This window comes from Magnolia sinica, chromosome 9 (assembly GCF_029962835.1).
Source record: "Magnolia sinica isolate HGM2019 chromosome 9, MsV1, whole genome shotgun sequence".
NCBI classification, from domain to species: Eukaryota; Viridiplantae; Streptophyta; class Magnoliopsida; order Magnoliales; family Magnoliaceae; genus Magnolia; species Magnolia sinica.
In genome coordinates this window covers 59,171,990-59,186,812 of record NC_080581.1, presented here as the reverse complement: position 1 = coordinate 59,186,812, position 14,823 = coordinate 59,171,990, and the positions used below count along the sequence as shown (strand labels likewise).

The window sequence follows — 14,823 nt, the reverse complement described above, 5'->3', positions numbered from 1 at the left end:
GTTGTGGCCTATCGGCTTGCCTTACCATCTCAGTTGTCTGGCGTCCACAACGTTTTTCATGTCTCTATGTTGAGGAAGTGTGGGTCAGACATAGTTCCTGTTATTGACTGGCAGCCGTTGGAGGTTCGTGAGGACGCTTCGTACATCGAGCAGCCAGTTCGTATCCTTGATCGGAAGGAGCAGGTCCTTCAGACCAAGGTCATCCCCTTGGTGAAGGTTCAGTGGGGTCACCATTCTGTTGATGAGGCATCTTGGGAGCGCGAGGCTGAGATTCGAGAGCGCTATCCTCATCTCTTTGATGATTGATTGTATGTTGTATGTTGTATGTTGTCTCTGATATTTATTTGACGATGCCTTGCTTCCTCTTCTATTATGATTTATTTTTCTTGTGTTGATTGTGTAAATTTCGAGGATGAAATTTTTATTTGGTGGGGAGAGCTGTAAGACCCGTGTCCTAATCCGTACCATTCCGTTAGCTTCCGCGGTCCTTCCGGTCAAATTTCGGCAACCTTCGCACCGTATTCGGTGTTTGCGCACGATCCTAAGCCAGGTCCCACGCACCGACGTCGGCTCGATCTGAAACTTATGTCTTGGCGATCGCGTCGTCGCCGCGGTTCCAGCGCCGTGACTTGCGCACCGAACCGATACTCGGGCTAGAAGATGGGCTCGCGTTTATTCCGAAGAAACACCGCGCGTTGCGGATTTCGAGGGAATCTCTACACAATTAGTCCCACTAATTAACCATAAATGCAACCATACCTCAAAGTACTTCACCCATTCCCTCTTTTTCCAAAAGTCCACCATCTTTCCACCTCACCATTCCTCTTTTTCTCATTTTCAACCTCAACCATCCCTCTTCTCCACCAATTTCAAACTAAACCATACCTCTCATCACTCCTTTCTTACAACCATCACTCCACCCATCCCTCCATCCATTATTTCTATCTCTCCCTCTCATTCTCTAGCAATTTTTTCAAATCCCATGAGAAATTTCACTCATCCATCTCTCTCTCTCAACTTCAAGTGTGGCCCACCCTCTCATCTCCAATCTCAACCATTCATCTTTCATCAACCTCCATTAAAAGTGAAGGTAAGGAGCTAAGGAGTCCAAGGGAGCAAGGAGAAGGAAGATAAGGTGGGTGATTGGCCATTAATTTAAATTTTAGGGCCCACTTGTTGGTGGGACCCATTTGGATGTATGTGATTTATTCAAGAGGGCCCATAGTGGCGGGGTTCCTCTATCTCACCGCATATCTCTCTTTCTATCTCTCTCTCTCTCTTCCTTTGTGATGGTGTGGATCCCACCAATATGTGTTACATCTACCCGTCCATCTACATTAGACGGTGCGGCCCATCTTATTGTAGGTGATGATCCACACCATCCACCGTTTAGGTGGGCCAAATGCTTTATATATGTAAATATATGTTATATTTTATATAATATATATAATATATATAATATAATATGTATTATATATATAATATAATATAATATATATATTATATGTATAAGTATTGGTGGGCCACATCTGCGTGGGACCCACCACATTAATGTATTCATGCATATCGTCCAGCGTCCCTGGACGCTGGACGCTGGCGAACGGTGAAGTGTAAACTGACGTGGGCTGTGCTAACGGGCTAGCCAAGAGAAGGAGTGGTGGGCCACTCATGCAGGCCTCACCTTGATGTACACGTATAATCTAAGCCGTCTATTCCGTTACCCATTTCATTTCAGCCGTTGGACCAAAAATTTGGACTAATCTGATAATCAAGCGGGCCATACAAAAGGAAATAGCGGTATTGCCATTAAAATCCCTCCCTAATGCTCCTGTATGTCTAAAATATCCCAATATTGGACTCTATGGGCTTGTATCAAGCCACAGGGACTCATGGCTGGAGTGGATCTTGCTAATACTGGGCCCATCTACTAAAATCCGTAGGAAAACAATAAAAAATCAAAAAAAAAAAAGCAGCAGTGCTGCTGCTACTGCTGCCAGCGCTCGTGCAGGCGCTGCCTGCGCTGGCCACCGACGGGCGGACGGGCTGGGGGCTCACGGCCCAGCTGTGGGCCCCATCTTGATGCGTTTCGACGATCAGCACCGTGCGTTTGATGAGTACCCTCAGTCCACGCGTCCACCTCAAAAATCAGCCTTATACGGAACGCAGGTGGGCCATACCATCTAAAATCATGTGAAGACATGTCTAAATATATAAAAACCCTTGGTGGGGCCTACTTGAGATCTGGATGCGGCTAAAACTTGGTCTGTACCCTCAGCCAAGTGGGGTACACATAATGGGTGGGCTGGATTGTGAATCACATCTCGGTGGAGAGCCAGCGCTGACACTGCTGCTGCAGGACGTGCAGGCAGCGCCTGCGGCTGGCGGGCGGGCGGCCAAGAAGCAGGGACCCACGGCTCCATCCGTGGGCCCCACCATGATGTATATTTTGTATCCACACCGCCCATTTGGTGGGCCACTATCTGATGTGGACCCCCTCTAAAAATCAGGCCAATCCAACGCTCGGGCGGCCCACATCACAAGAAACAGTGTGAATTGAACTTTACCATTGAAACCCTTTCTGGGTCCACAGAAGTTCCAGATCAAGCTGAAATTTGTTGTTCCTCTTCACCCTGGCCCGTGTGACCTTATGAACGGATCGGATGGAAGATAAACGCTATGGTGGGCCTCACATGGGACCCACAGTGATGCATGTGTTACATGCCCACCGTCCAGACGGACGGTGGGGCCTACTTGATGTATGTGTTCGTCCGCACCGTCCTCCTGGACGGTGGCACCCCTCCCTGCTGCACGTGAGTGTGCACGTGTGTGCACGTGTGTATGCATGTGGGTGTGTGTGCACTTGTGTGAGTGTGTGTGTGGATATACATACATACATATTGATATATATATATATATCTATATGTATATATATATAATATTGTATACATTTACATATATTAATATTATATATAATATATATATGTATATATATATATGATGGTGGGCCTCTATGGGCCCCACCATGATGCATGTGTTGCATCCAAGTTGTTCAACCATATGGCCGTTGTTGAGGCCCACTTGATGTGTACTTGTGGCTGTTGTAGAGGCCCACCTGGATGTGTATTTGTGGCCATTATTGAGGCCCACCTTGGTATATACATAAGGCCCATGTGATTCGACCCATTTAACGTATTTAAAGGCCCATGGGTTATGGCCCATTGCAATGTACATAAGGCCCACTAATGCGGCCCACTTGATTTATATAAAGCCCATATGAGATGGCCCATTTAATGTATCTGAGAACTATGGGTCGAGGCCCAATGAGATGTATATGGTCCATTGCAATGTGTGATTTCCTATGGTTTGTGTAATGGTACTTTATGGCGGGCTATGCCTTAGGAACAATGTCGGTTTGACGTCCACATTGTAAGGACAATGTTGGTTAAATGTCCGCATTGTCACACTCCTTAAGGCCACTGATAGGCCCATACTCGTGGTAAGCAGGCCGTCTAGGCCCATCTCCGTTATGCGCAGAGCCCATCTCTTTATGTATGTTTAGTATAGATGCATGATTCATGATCATTCGCACCATATGTATGCCTGATGTGAGGAATGACCGATCATAGCATATACCTTTGGATAGACTGTTTATGGGCTCCCTGATAGGCGGAGTTACCTCATATAAGTGCATGGTATATACAAGGCTGTTGCATGACTGATAGTATGATTCATGCACTTGCATTTGTGTGATTGTAGTTACTGTATGCCCTAGCGACATCAGGGCCATAGCCTCCACAGAGACATCGTGGATGGCAGGATTGAAAACCAGAAATATTTGGTTCTAGCATATGGGCGCCATAGACGTCCCTGGGTGAAAATCCCTAAACTCGATGGTACCAGAGGATGACTCCAACGTCGAGACAGAGTGGATATACGAGCGCATGAGGGCCGAATACCAGGAGGCCGCGTCTCCCACTGTGTCGTGGTCGGTTGGAAAGGAGTGTGGCCTTACTCGCCCGAGGGTAGGGGGCAAACTAGGCTGAGTTTGACCAGCTCGCAAATGGGTCCGCTATCGACGTGCCGGATAGGTTGGCAGACTATTGGTCAGGCGGATAGTGAGGTTTCTTACGCTTACTTGGACTGTGCGGCTAGGAGAGCGACAGTGCCATTTGGAGTGTATTGAACCTCGGTGATTATCCAGAATGAGAACTGTACTGATACATGTTGAGGATTGGCATGCTTGAGTTGCATCTCGCATCGCATGGCTGTGTTATGGCCGATAGCATTCATATCTTGCACCGCATAGCCTTGGTACGGCTGATTGCATTCATGTGCTCATCTCCATGATTCCGCATCACTCTGACCTTGCATTTTGAGCACGTTTATATTGCGCACATACTTACACCACCCTCTAAGCTTTCCATAAGCTTATGCACGATTGATGCGTGCAGGTGACGCCAGGACGCAGTCGCAGCCAGTCTCGCTGTAGTTGGAGCGTGCAGCCGAGCTTCTGGAGTTTTGTTTCTTTTATTACTTTGTATTTTCCCTTTCTGCCGTATTGTACTCAAAAGTTTTTGATCATAGTGGATTTTGTGGTGGTGTTCTTGTGGTTATTGTTTGTGGGTTATGCTTTTGTTATGCTCATTATGAATCAGACTAATGATTTAAAATCCTCCTTGTAGTATCCCAGGATCGGAACCTGGTGAATGGGTGCCGGGGTCCGAGAATGGGGTTCTACGGAGGCTGTCGGCGCCGGATTCGGCGATCGGGAATTTTGTGAGCCCGTTTTCCGAGTTTGGGGCGTGACAATACCCTTATAGAAACCTTATTAAGTATGGAGAATGGTGTGTGCGCATGTGCATGTGCGTGTTAATTTGACTTTAATAGACATCTCATCAGGCATGGTGAATGGTGCGTGTGCATGTGGAATATCTCCAACGATTAGAATGTGGAGGAACCTTTACTTTCCAATGGAAAAGAGCTCGATTAGTACAGAAAAAAGAAGAAGGAAAAGGGTAAGTAGTGGCATTTGATTCAACATCATTATAAAAAGCAATTAAAATGAGGAATTATTGCTAGTAGTTGATTAGGCTTGACATAAAACATAGCAACAGCTGGGACTAAACATAATGTCTTGTGATCTCAACATCTACCTATGGTAGGATGTTGTTAGCACATTAGATTATGTGGCACAATCATGGAAACCCACATCTTAAATGTTTCATAGAGAAGATTTCTTCTAACAAGGAACTAGATATTTAACTTTCATACATAATTGTGCTTCACATGGTTCCTCTAAGAAATTGACATATTTAGAACATACCTGTAAAGGACCTGCAAATATATGGAAGATCAGAATTCCGGTGGAGATTGTTTATGAGGAATCTGCATAACCAAAAAAATCAAAATATAAAAATGAGAGAATAGGACATCTTGATCATTCGGACTTGTTACCTGCATAACATGTTATTTGTAACAACATGCACCCATATTCCTTACTAATGTAGAATAGGATAGTTAGAGCTGACCAGTTTTTCAGCTGCTAGATATAACCATATATGAATTAGATAGAGTAGAAAGCTACAAAACCATACATCTATAGGGCTCACAGTTGGTTAGTAATACAAATAACCATTACAAAATAGTATGTATGTACACACACACACACACACACACACACACACATACATACATACATACATACATTTCCAACAACTGTAATACAAATAATTATTAGAAAAATTCTCACACATAAGGCTTGTTTTTAAGTCATACTCAACAATATACCATAAAAAATGGTAGCAGACCACCTAAAGGTTATAAAACAAAAATCCTGCTTCATCCCATAATTCTGCACAAAAGGCATTGTAACCCTGCAACGATGATATCAGTGCTTGTATATTAGATCATAGACCCAGGTAACACCTGCTATGGTCTGTAGTTGAAAACTAGAAGATGTTCAGCCTCAAATTCCTTGTCCAGCAGACCGTGACAGCACATATATCATCTCCTACTTCCTATGTGGTTGCACTAGCAATCTCCATGTTCTTGAGAATGCCCAGGGACATAACCCTAAATCCCAAACAAACAAGTAGCAGGAGCAACAGTTCTAGCCATTTTGAGTCTCTTTGTTGGAAAATAAGGAGACCCAAGAAGCCCATTGGGCGAGAGGTGCTTAAAACAATGAGCTTAGACAGATTTCTAAAACCAACAGAACCAGTTTTCATTCTCCTTTACCAGTTGTGAGTTATTTACTAATTTTCAATCTTCTCATTTACCAGTTGTTACCTGTTGCTCATTGTCATGGCATCTGTAAATAGAGCATTCATCGTCCTATTAACAATTCTTCTAGTAACCACAGATCTTACAAAATAATCTTCACCATGTTGGGGGTCCTTACTACTTGTTGATACATCTCCATTAAATTTTAAATAATTTTTAATTCAAATAAATCATATTTCTTGATGCAAATCAGGTCGTTCAATTAAAAGGCCCTTGTCACCATGATCATCAACAAAATGAATAGACAAAATAAGGGTGTTTTTCTAATGGCCCGCAAGGAACCCACCAAAAGGAAAGCGGTCGAATGGATGGGAGAAAATTGTTGAAAGTTGGCAATCATCTCAGTTTCAATAATACAACCGACAACAGAATTACTAATAATCTCATGTGGACAGAAAATAACAATCAACAGCAATAAAAAAATGCTTCATCAAATCCCACCCACACATGGATCCAAAAGAAAAGAAACCAACTTTGAAAAAAAATAGAATAGTAGAAAAGGTCCATTTTCAAATTCTCATCATAACATGCCAGTGATTTAGGGATTATGATGATGTCAAAACCCATAAAGGAAAAGTAAAAAGAACTTGAATGCCACAAAACAAACCCAGCCAATGAACCACAAAGGCCCATGTGCTTTGATGAGTGCACCATAAGCTGCTACAATCACTACGCACCTAATAAGATAGATCCATTGATTACTACTACTACCACTTCTCACCTGAGGTGTGTTGGCTTCAAAACCACCATAAGGAAAGATGACACTTTCTTCATCCCATTTTAACTATCGAATCTATAGAACTTTGTTAATCCGATGGTAAGAAAAGGATCCCAACATGGCAAATCAGCTACCAAGATCTACATGTAGTTACGATCCACCTGACAGTTGTCATCATCGATGAATCTTTAGCAAAAGGGGCATGAAGGCAATAACCCCTGTTTCGATACCCCCAATAAGCTACCCTAACACTCAAATCCCCGTGCTAGCAAAGTCCCATGAATCTCTAGGGATCCGACACGGGGGTATCGATTGTGTCATAGGGAGATCTACAAGTCTAAGGAGATCCCAAAGATACAACAAAAATCATTAAATAAACATAGAAGGATGCACATACCAGGACTAGCCAATCACTTTGAATATGCAATGAACCCCTTACCTACTCCAGGACACAGACACACCGGCAAGAAGGAGATGTAGCCCGGCTCTATATAGGCGAGCATCCGCACATACTTGGAGATGATGCAACACTTGTAGACGAAGGGACCAGACGAATTGCATCTTCATCAGGTATGGATGGTGCCGACTGCGAGACCTGAACGATGGGATATGAGAGTCGCCTTAAATCCCTCCTTGGATTGCAGAGATGGGCTCGAGGTTTGGGATGGGACGCAGTTCTCGTCCCAATCTCTCACCATTAAAACCCTCTTTAACCCATGGGTTATGACGGTTTGGCTATATCAGTTTATCCAAACGCACGCGTAGGATTACTCAATGGGATCGCGTGATCCCGTCCCACCTAGTCCATCCAATCCGTCCGTCCAAATAGGACCTTAGGAGCCTACACAAGGCAACTTATGTCTACACAAAGGCAATGAGTTCTACCCTAAAACTCTTTTGGGAGCCTACATAAGGCAACCCATGCCTACACAAGGCAAACATGTCCTATACAAGGACAACGTATTCTTCCATCATAGGCCTTATGAAAAGGTCTTGGTGAGTTTATCACTCAAACTATGAATCCCAATCCTACAAGGAAAGGGCTTAAGACTCAATGGACTCCTTATACTAACAAATAAGTGAGTGAACCCCTTTCTCTCACAATCTGAAGATCTTCTTTATTGATGAAGAGTCTTCATTTCCTTTGAACTGCAACCGCTTCTAATGTTTCGATAAATGCTCTGAGGTTGTGAGGTTTAGGGTTTTGGAGCTATCTTCTCTATTAAATGATATGAGTTAAATACCTAGAGAAGATTCCCATGAGCAAGCATTCAAGAGTTTCGGTACAATGATTTTCCTACAAAAGGTGCAACTGGAAACTCAATGAATGCCAGAGTTCATAATTTAATCCAAGTAATGACAGTAAATGCTCGTGTTATGGATTGAATGATGAACTCTTATGGGAAAAGAATGCTTGAGGATGAAGGTATGATCGGTTACAATAACTCTCTCAAGTTCCTTTAATTATTACTCACTTTGCTAAGAAGCAACCCTCGGTATATATAAAATTTGAACTTCGATGTTATCGAGCCTTCTTCGATTACATCGACTTCCTACGCACACATATTCATTTTGTGTAGAATAGATTCTGCTTGATTTTATTAAGCACCCTTCATTCTATTGACGTGCACTTCAATGTAATCGTGCACTTCATTATACAGGTGATAGTTGGGCTACTAGGATCTTTATATTTTTGTGGCACATCTTGCTTGAGGATGGCACTCACCTTTTCTGTCAGAAAAAAAAAATTTTAAATGCTCTGTCATCTCTTAGTTGTACAAAAATGTTTCAGAAATTTAGTGAAAGAGGGGATTTGTTTCACAACATCTGGCAGAGGGATGTTGACTTTCACATGTTTCAGCACCTCTAGAATATTCTGAGTTAGCTAGAAGTTTTGGTGCAATCAACCGCTGGGGGAATGGCGCAATTAGCCTACTCACTCTTTCTAGTTCTTCCTCATGTGGGGCATTGTTAGGTCTATCAGTGTCAATTTCTTTCAGGTCCTTAGGCTTTTCAGCCCTTGCGAAAATAGTTTTGTCAATAATTTTCTCACTCCTAAGAGTGGTGATAGACTTAGCATGCTCCATCTGATTTAAAGAGCTTGGGTCACTTATTTCATATTGCGGTTTTGGGTTGGGGAGAGGTTGGGCTGGAAGGATCCCTTTCTCCCCAATCGAATTTTTTGTTTTAAGCCCTTGTATGGCCTTTGTAAGGTTTTGAAAGGCTTGCAGTATACCCTGATTTAAAATCTCTTGGTTTTGCATGTGTTTTAAGACCAGATCCTCCTGAGGTTTCCTTTGATTTAGAAATTGGTTAAGGATCCCTTGAGGAGTACTAGCACTTTATCCATTCCTCCAACTGAAATTTGGATAGTTTCTCCAACTTAAATTATATGTATTTGAGGTGGGTCCACTGAAAGGTCTTTGGTAGTTGTTTACAGCATTTGATTGCTCATTCGATATTTCTTAAAAAGCAGAAATTGTTGGAAAATTTTCAGTTGTATGTATGTTACAAGCACAAATGCCACAAATAACTTCAACAGCCTTTTTGAGTTCTGCCTTCTTAAGTTCCATGGCCTCGACTTTTCTTGTGAGTTTGGCTATTCTTGTATTTATATCATCTTCCTCTTTTAAAACATAAATTCTTCCATTGTCCTTTAATTGAGTAGGCTTAGAAGTGGTAATTCTTGAAGAGGTATCCCATGATTATGTGTTTTTAGTGAGTTTATCAAAATAATCTCACACATCATCAGCTTCCTTATTCATGAATTTCCCATTACACATCATCTCCACAAATTGGCGCATTGATGAGGTCAATCCTTCATAGAAGAAGCTTGTTATCTGCCATGTTTCGTAGCCATGTTGTGGCCATGAATTTATAAGATCCTTAAATCGCTCCCAGCATTGGAAGAAGGTCTTATCCTCTTTTTGCACAAAATTCATGATTGCTTTCCTTAAGGTATTCGTTTTATAATATGGGAAGAACCTTTTAAGGAACTCCCTTGTTATCTCAACCCATGTGCCAATGGACCATGGTTTTAAGGAATATAACCACGACTTAGCCTTTTCTTTCAAAGTGAAAGGAAATAATTTCAGTCTTACTGTGTCCTCAGACACGTTTGGGAAGTGTAATGCAGATATTATCTCATCGAACTCTTTCATATGCAAGTATAGACTTTCATATTCTAGTCCTTGAAACTTAGGAAGGAGTTGAATCACCTCCGGTTTAACATACACGATTCCTACATTCAATGGAAATATCATGTAGGAAGGTGTACTCACCCCTGCCAGTTGTAAATAATCTCAAAGAGTATGACGAGGGGGTGCATGATGCACCTCATTCTCATCTTGGGCCTCCTCGACTGGGTGTTGAGGTTGATGTGCAGTCATAACTTCTACTGACTCAGAGGATCTTAAGTGATGTCTAATCCGGTGATGGATAGGCAACCCTTCAACTAATTCTCCTCCACTCAAGAGACGGAGAGTGTTGTCACGACCCCACTTGGGCATGAAACACTTATAGCCTTCAAACAACTAAACAAAACTAAACCTAAGAAAAAGAAAACTAAATAAAGCAAATAAGAAATCTAGAAAAGATAAAAGAGAGTTGAAGAAAAGTTACTATGCTAGGGTTCTACAAAACAGAAAACAAAGTTAGTTGTAGAAATAAATTCAGAAAATTCTAACCTAGAAACACAAGAGAAGAACTAATCTTAATCTTAAACTAATTCCAAAACTAATTAATCTCAGAAAAATGCAACTGTAGTCCTTGGCAACGGTGCCAAAAACTTGTTCACAACCCCAAGTGTAGGGTCACGATGTAGTAATAACTCGGTGAGACCGAGGTCGAATCCACAGGGACTAAACTTATACGTATTCTGAAAGTAACTAAAGTAAAACTAGAATAAGATCTAAATCTAAATATAGAATAAAAGAGAGAGTAATTGTAAATAAATTATCAATAATTAAAAGGGAACTAGAGCGTTAAGTATCCACTTATAGCTATCAGGATGCTACCTCACTTAATTCAAGAAACACAATTGGAATCGGAGTCCTATCCTATCCAATTGGAAGATGAAGCAATTAAACTAAATCTGAACTTTTTATTGACCTAGTCACACATGAAGGAGTATTATGATGATTAGAAGGGACTCCATTATCCTACCATGCCCAGGAGACGATGGTGAACAACAGGATTTACCGATCTCACAATCTCAGAAAGGGAAATAAGATATTCAAAACCATCACCACATCTATTATAATTTAAGTCACAATAAATTATAGAAAATTGAAAATATTCCTTAAATTCAAACTAGAAATCAATGAAGTTTAAGAAAAATAAGAATCTAAGTAAGAAAATTATCCCAACACGCTACAAGCTTCACCTCTTAGCCCCATAGACATGATTAGATCTAAAATCCTAAAAGAAAGCATTAAAAATAAATATGGAAAGAAGAAAAACTCTTGGGAGGTTGCTCCACCCTTTGGCTCTGCTTTTAAAAACCTAATTCACGTTTAGAACTCGTCAAAGAACCCATATTTATATCCTTTCTCCAACCATCTTTGAAAATTGCCTCAAATTTATGCACTTTGCATAACGCCTTCGATGTCATCGAACGTAACTTGAATCTGGAAGTCATGCTTTTTCACACTGCATTGCACCTTTCACACTACCTAACTCTTCATGCCATCGAACATACCTTCGATGTCATCAAACAGTCCTTCGATGTCATCAAAGGGTGTTCGAGTAATCGAGAATGTGTACAGAGTGTTCTAGCGAGTTGCTCCAGAAATCTGTAAAAATCCCGCTGTCATCGAACAGGGCTTCTATGTTATCGAGAAATGCATCTAATTTGTCTAGCAACTAAACTTGATTTTTGTGTAATTCTTTGATCTCATTGACCCGTGGTTAATGTCGTCGAACACGGGCTTCAATGTCATCGACCGGTGGTCGATGACATAGTGAAGTTCAAATTATGTGAATTTCTAAACTTTGCACTTTCGACTTCCTTCCTTCTTTACTCAGTTTCCTTGAATCTTGGGGTCTTGAAATCTTTAATCTTGGTCTCCTAAGATCTATTCATTTCCTTGGTGATTCTTGAGCATCAAACCCATGCGTTTAACATTCTTTTCAATCCAACCTCTTAGATTCACCTTACAATACAAACATGTATAAAAAATACCCATTAAGCATTATCATGTTCATAAAACCAAGATATAAATAGGGAGAATATGCAATATTTTCAATAGTGATCTTTGTTGGCCATCTATTTTTGCATCTCATATCAGTCCCTCATGTAGAAATCATTCATATCAAAGCCAAACATGGCCCATAATAGTCAAACTAGATCTGATAGGCCCTTGCCCTTTCAGTTGGACCCACCTTTATACATGTGTGTTGTAAGGCCTGTATCCTAATCCGTACCATTTCATAAACTTCCGCGATCCTCCCTATCGAATTCTGGCAACCCGCGACCTATATCGGCGTTTGCGTGCAACCCTAAGTCGTATCCCATAAATCTGTGTCGGCTCAACCTGAGACTTGTACCATTGAGACCACGCTCTCACCGCGGTTCCAACGCCGTGTATTGCACACCGATACGATATCCAGGCCAGGAGATGTGGGCCCTCGTTTATCTCGAAGAATCGCCGCACATTTACAATCCTGAGAAAATCTCTACAACCCATCCCATCAATCAATCAAGTCAAGTACACATCACATCTACAACCCATGCTTTTTTTCTCCCAAAGACAAGCAACCTACCTTAAGTCAACTCTCAAGTTAAGTACATCTATCACTCACATCCATCAATCACACCCATCACCTCTCTTACAACCTCTCTCTCTCATTCTCCACCCATTCTCCCAAGTAACTAAGAGAGGTGGACGTCCAAGCACTTCCAAGGAGAGAGAGCTTTGTGTATGGCCCACTTCCTACCCCTCTCGTCTCCCATCTCAACCCTCCAACCTTCATCAACCTTCATCAAAGGAGAGCTAAGGAGTTTGGCATTCCATCGGACCAAGAAGATCCAATGGTGAGTGACTTGTAGGTTAGATTTTATTTTTTGATGATGGACCAAGTGGGGCCTACCGATTGATGGTATGGATCCTATTAGGACTCATCTTGATGTATGCTTTGTATCATGTATTGAGGGACCCATAGTGGTCAGGCCCCTCCATCACATGATTCCCAATATCTCTCTCTCTCTCTCTCTCTCTCTCTCTCTCTCTCTCTCTCTCTCTCTCTCTCTCTCTCTATCCCCTGTTTGATGGCCCACCCAATGAATGTATGTATTTTTATCCATGCTGTCCACATGTGAGACCACTTGATGTAAGTGTTTCATCCACCGTCCGCATGTGTGGACCACCATGATTTATGTATTGTATCTGTAACGTCTAGCAGCAGGCGCTGCTGGAGATACAAGACACAAATATCAGCTTTATCCTAATGCAAGTGGGCCACACGTGTGGGACCCACCTGATATATATGTTATATCCATGCCACTGTCTAGGGACATGGACCCCACAGGTAGGGCTATTCATGAGTCAAGCTAGCTCGAAAAGCTCACTCGACTCGGCTCAAGTCAGTTCGGATTGACTCGGCTTGAATGGCCGATTCGGACCAAGTCAAGCTAATTATTTGAAGCTCGAGTTGAGTTCAAGCCGAATTCGATCGGGGGCATTTCAACTCGACTCGACTTGAAGCTCGAACTCGAGCTCGACTCGGCTCGATTAATAAATATATTATATATTATATATTTTATATAATATATATATATATATATTATTAATATTATAAGTTTTAACTTTTAACTTTTTTAAATAAAAAAAAACCTAGGGTCTCTACCCGATCGAACGTACCCCCTTTCCATTTCCCTTTCCCTTTCTTCTCTTTCTCTACCTGCTGCCAACCGCATGCCCGCCCGGACCACCACCACCAGTTTTCATTTCAGCTCCACAATAGTATGATTTCAATCTCTTGAGATCTACTTCTTGGGCGAGAAACCCAAGAAATCCGAGATGGGTTCTTCTCAGATTTGTTAGAGCTTCAAGGAAATCCAATTATCTGATTGGCTAAAGCTCTTTACTTGGATTTCTAATATGTGTTCTGCTCTGTTTCTTTTTTAGTACTTGGATTTCTGCTGGTGGAAGAAGATCAAGAACAGATTGGTTCTTACAGGTTTCCTCATTCGATTCGAAGCTTTGTTTAGTTTTTTCATTGGGTTTTACTTTGATTCTCCTAAGATTTTTAAATTTTTCATCAATGGAGGAGGATAAAGAATAGAATCCATTACTCTCTCACCCAACAAGCTCGAGCTCGACCCGAGGTAAACTTGACTTGACTCGAACCACTAGCTCAACTTGAACTCGACTCGACAGCTTTGGCAAACAAGCCAAGCTTCAATGTTGAGCTTGAGGCCGAGCCGAGCTTGGCCCACCTTGACTCGACTCGGCTCGATGCCCACCTCTACCTACAGGAAGCAGATTGGCTCACATCCCAGCTATATAGTTGATGTATTGACGTTAGTAGGTGGGCCCTGATCATGATCATGAGGGATGTGTTATATCCCAACCGTTCATCTAGGGACCCACGAGCAGCAATATAGTCGCTGTAATAAGCGTAGCAAATCTGTGGGTCCCGTACGATGTATGTGTTGCATCTATACCATCCAACCATTTACGGAGATCATTTTATGGCATGAGACAGATATAAATTTCAGGTGGGACCCACCTTTAATGTATATGTTTTACATCCAAACCGTTAAATCTAGACCGTCCATCCACCATCTGGACGAGCAGCCCATAGCTGCTGGAAGGACATCA

The 14,823-nt window shown here is 41.9% G+C and overlaps 1 non-coding gene across 1 annotated transcript; it reads left to right on the top strand.

Moving 5' to 3' along the window:
• Positions 1 to 9,853: 9,853 nt before the first annotated feature.
• LOC131257200 (small nucleolar RNA R71) lies at positions 9,854 to 9,961 on the top strand. Its single transcript, XR_009177213.1, has one exon. It is a non-coding gene; the product is annotated as a small nucleolar RNA R71 (small nucleolar RNA).
• Positions 9,962 to 14,823: the final 4,862 nt, after the last annotated feature.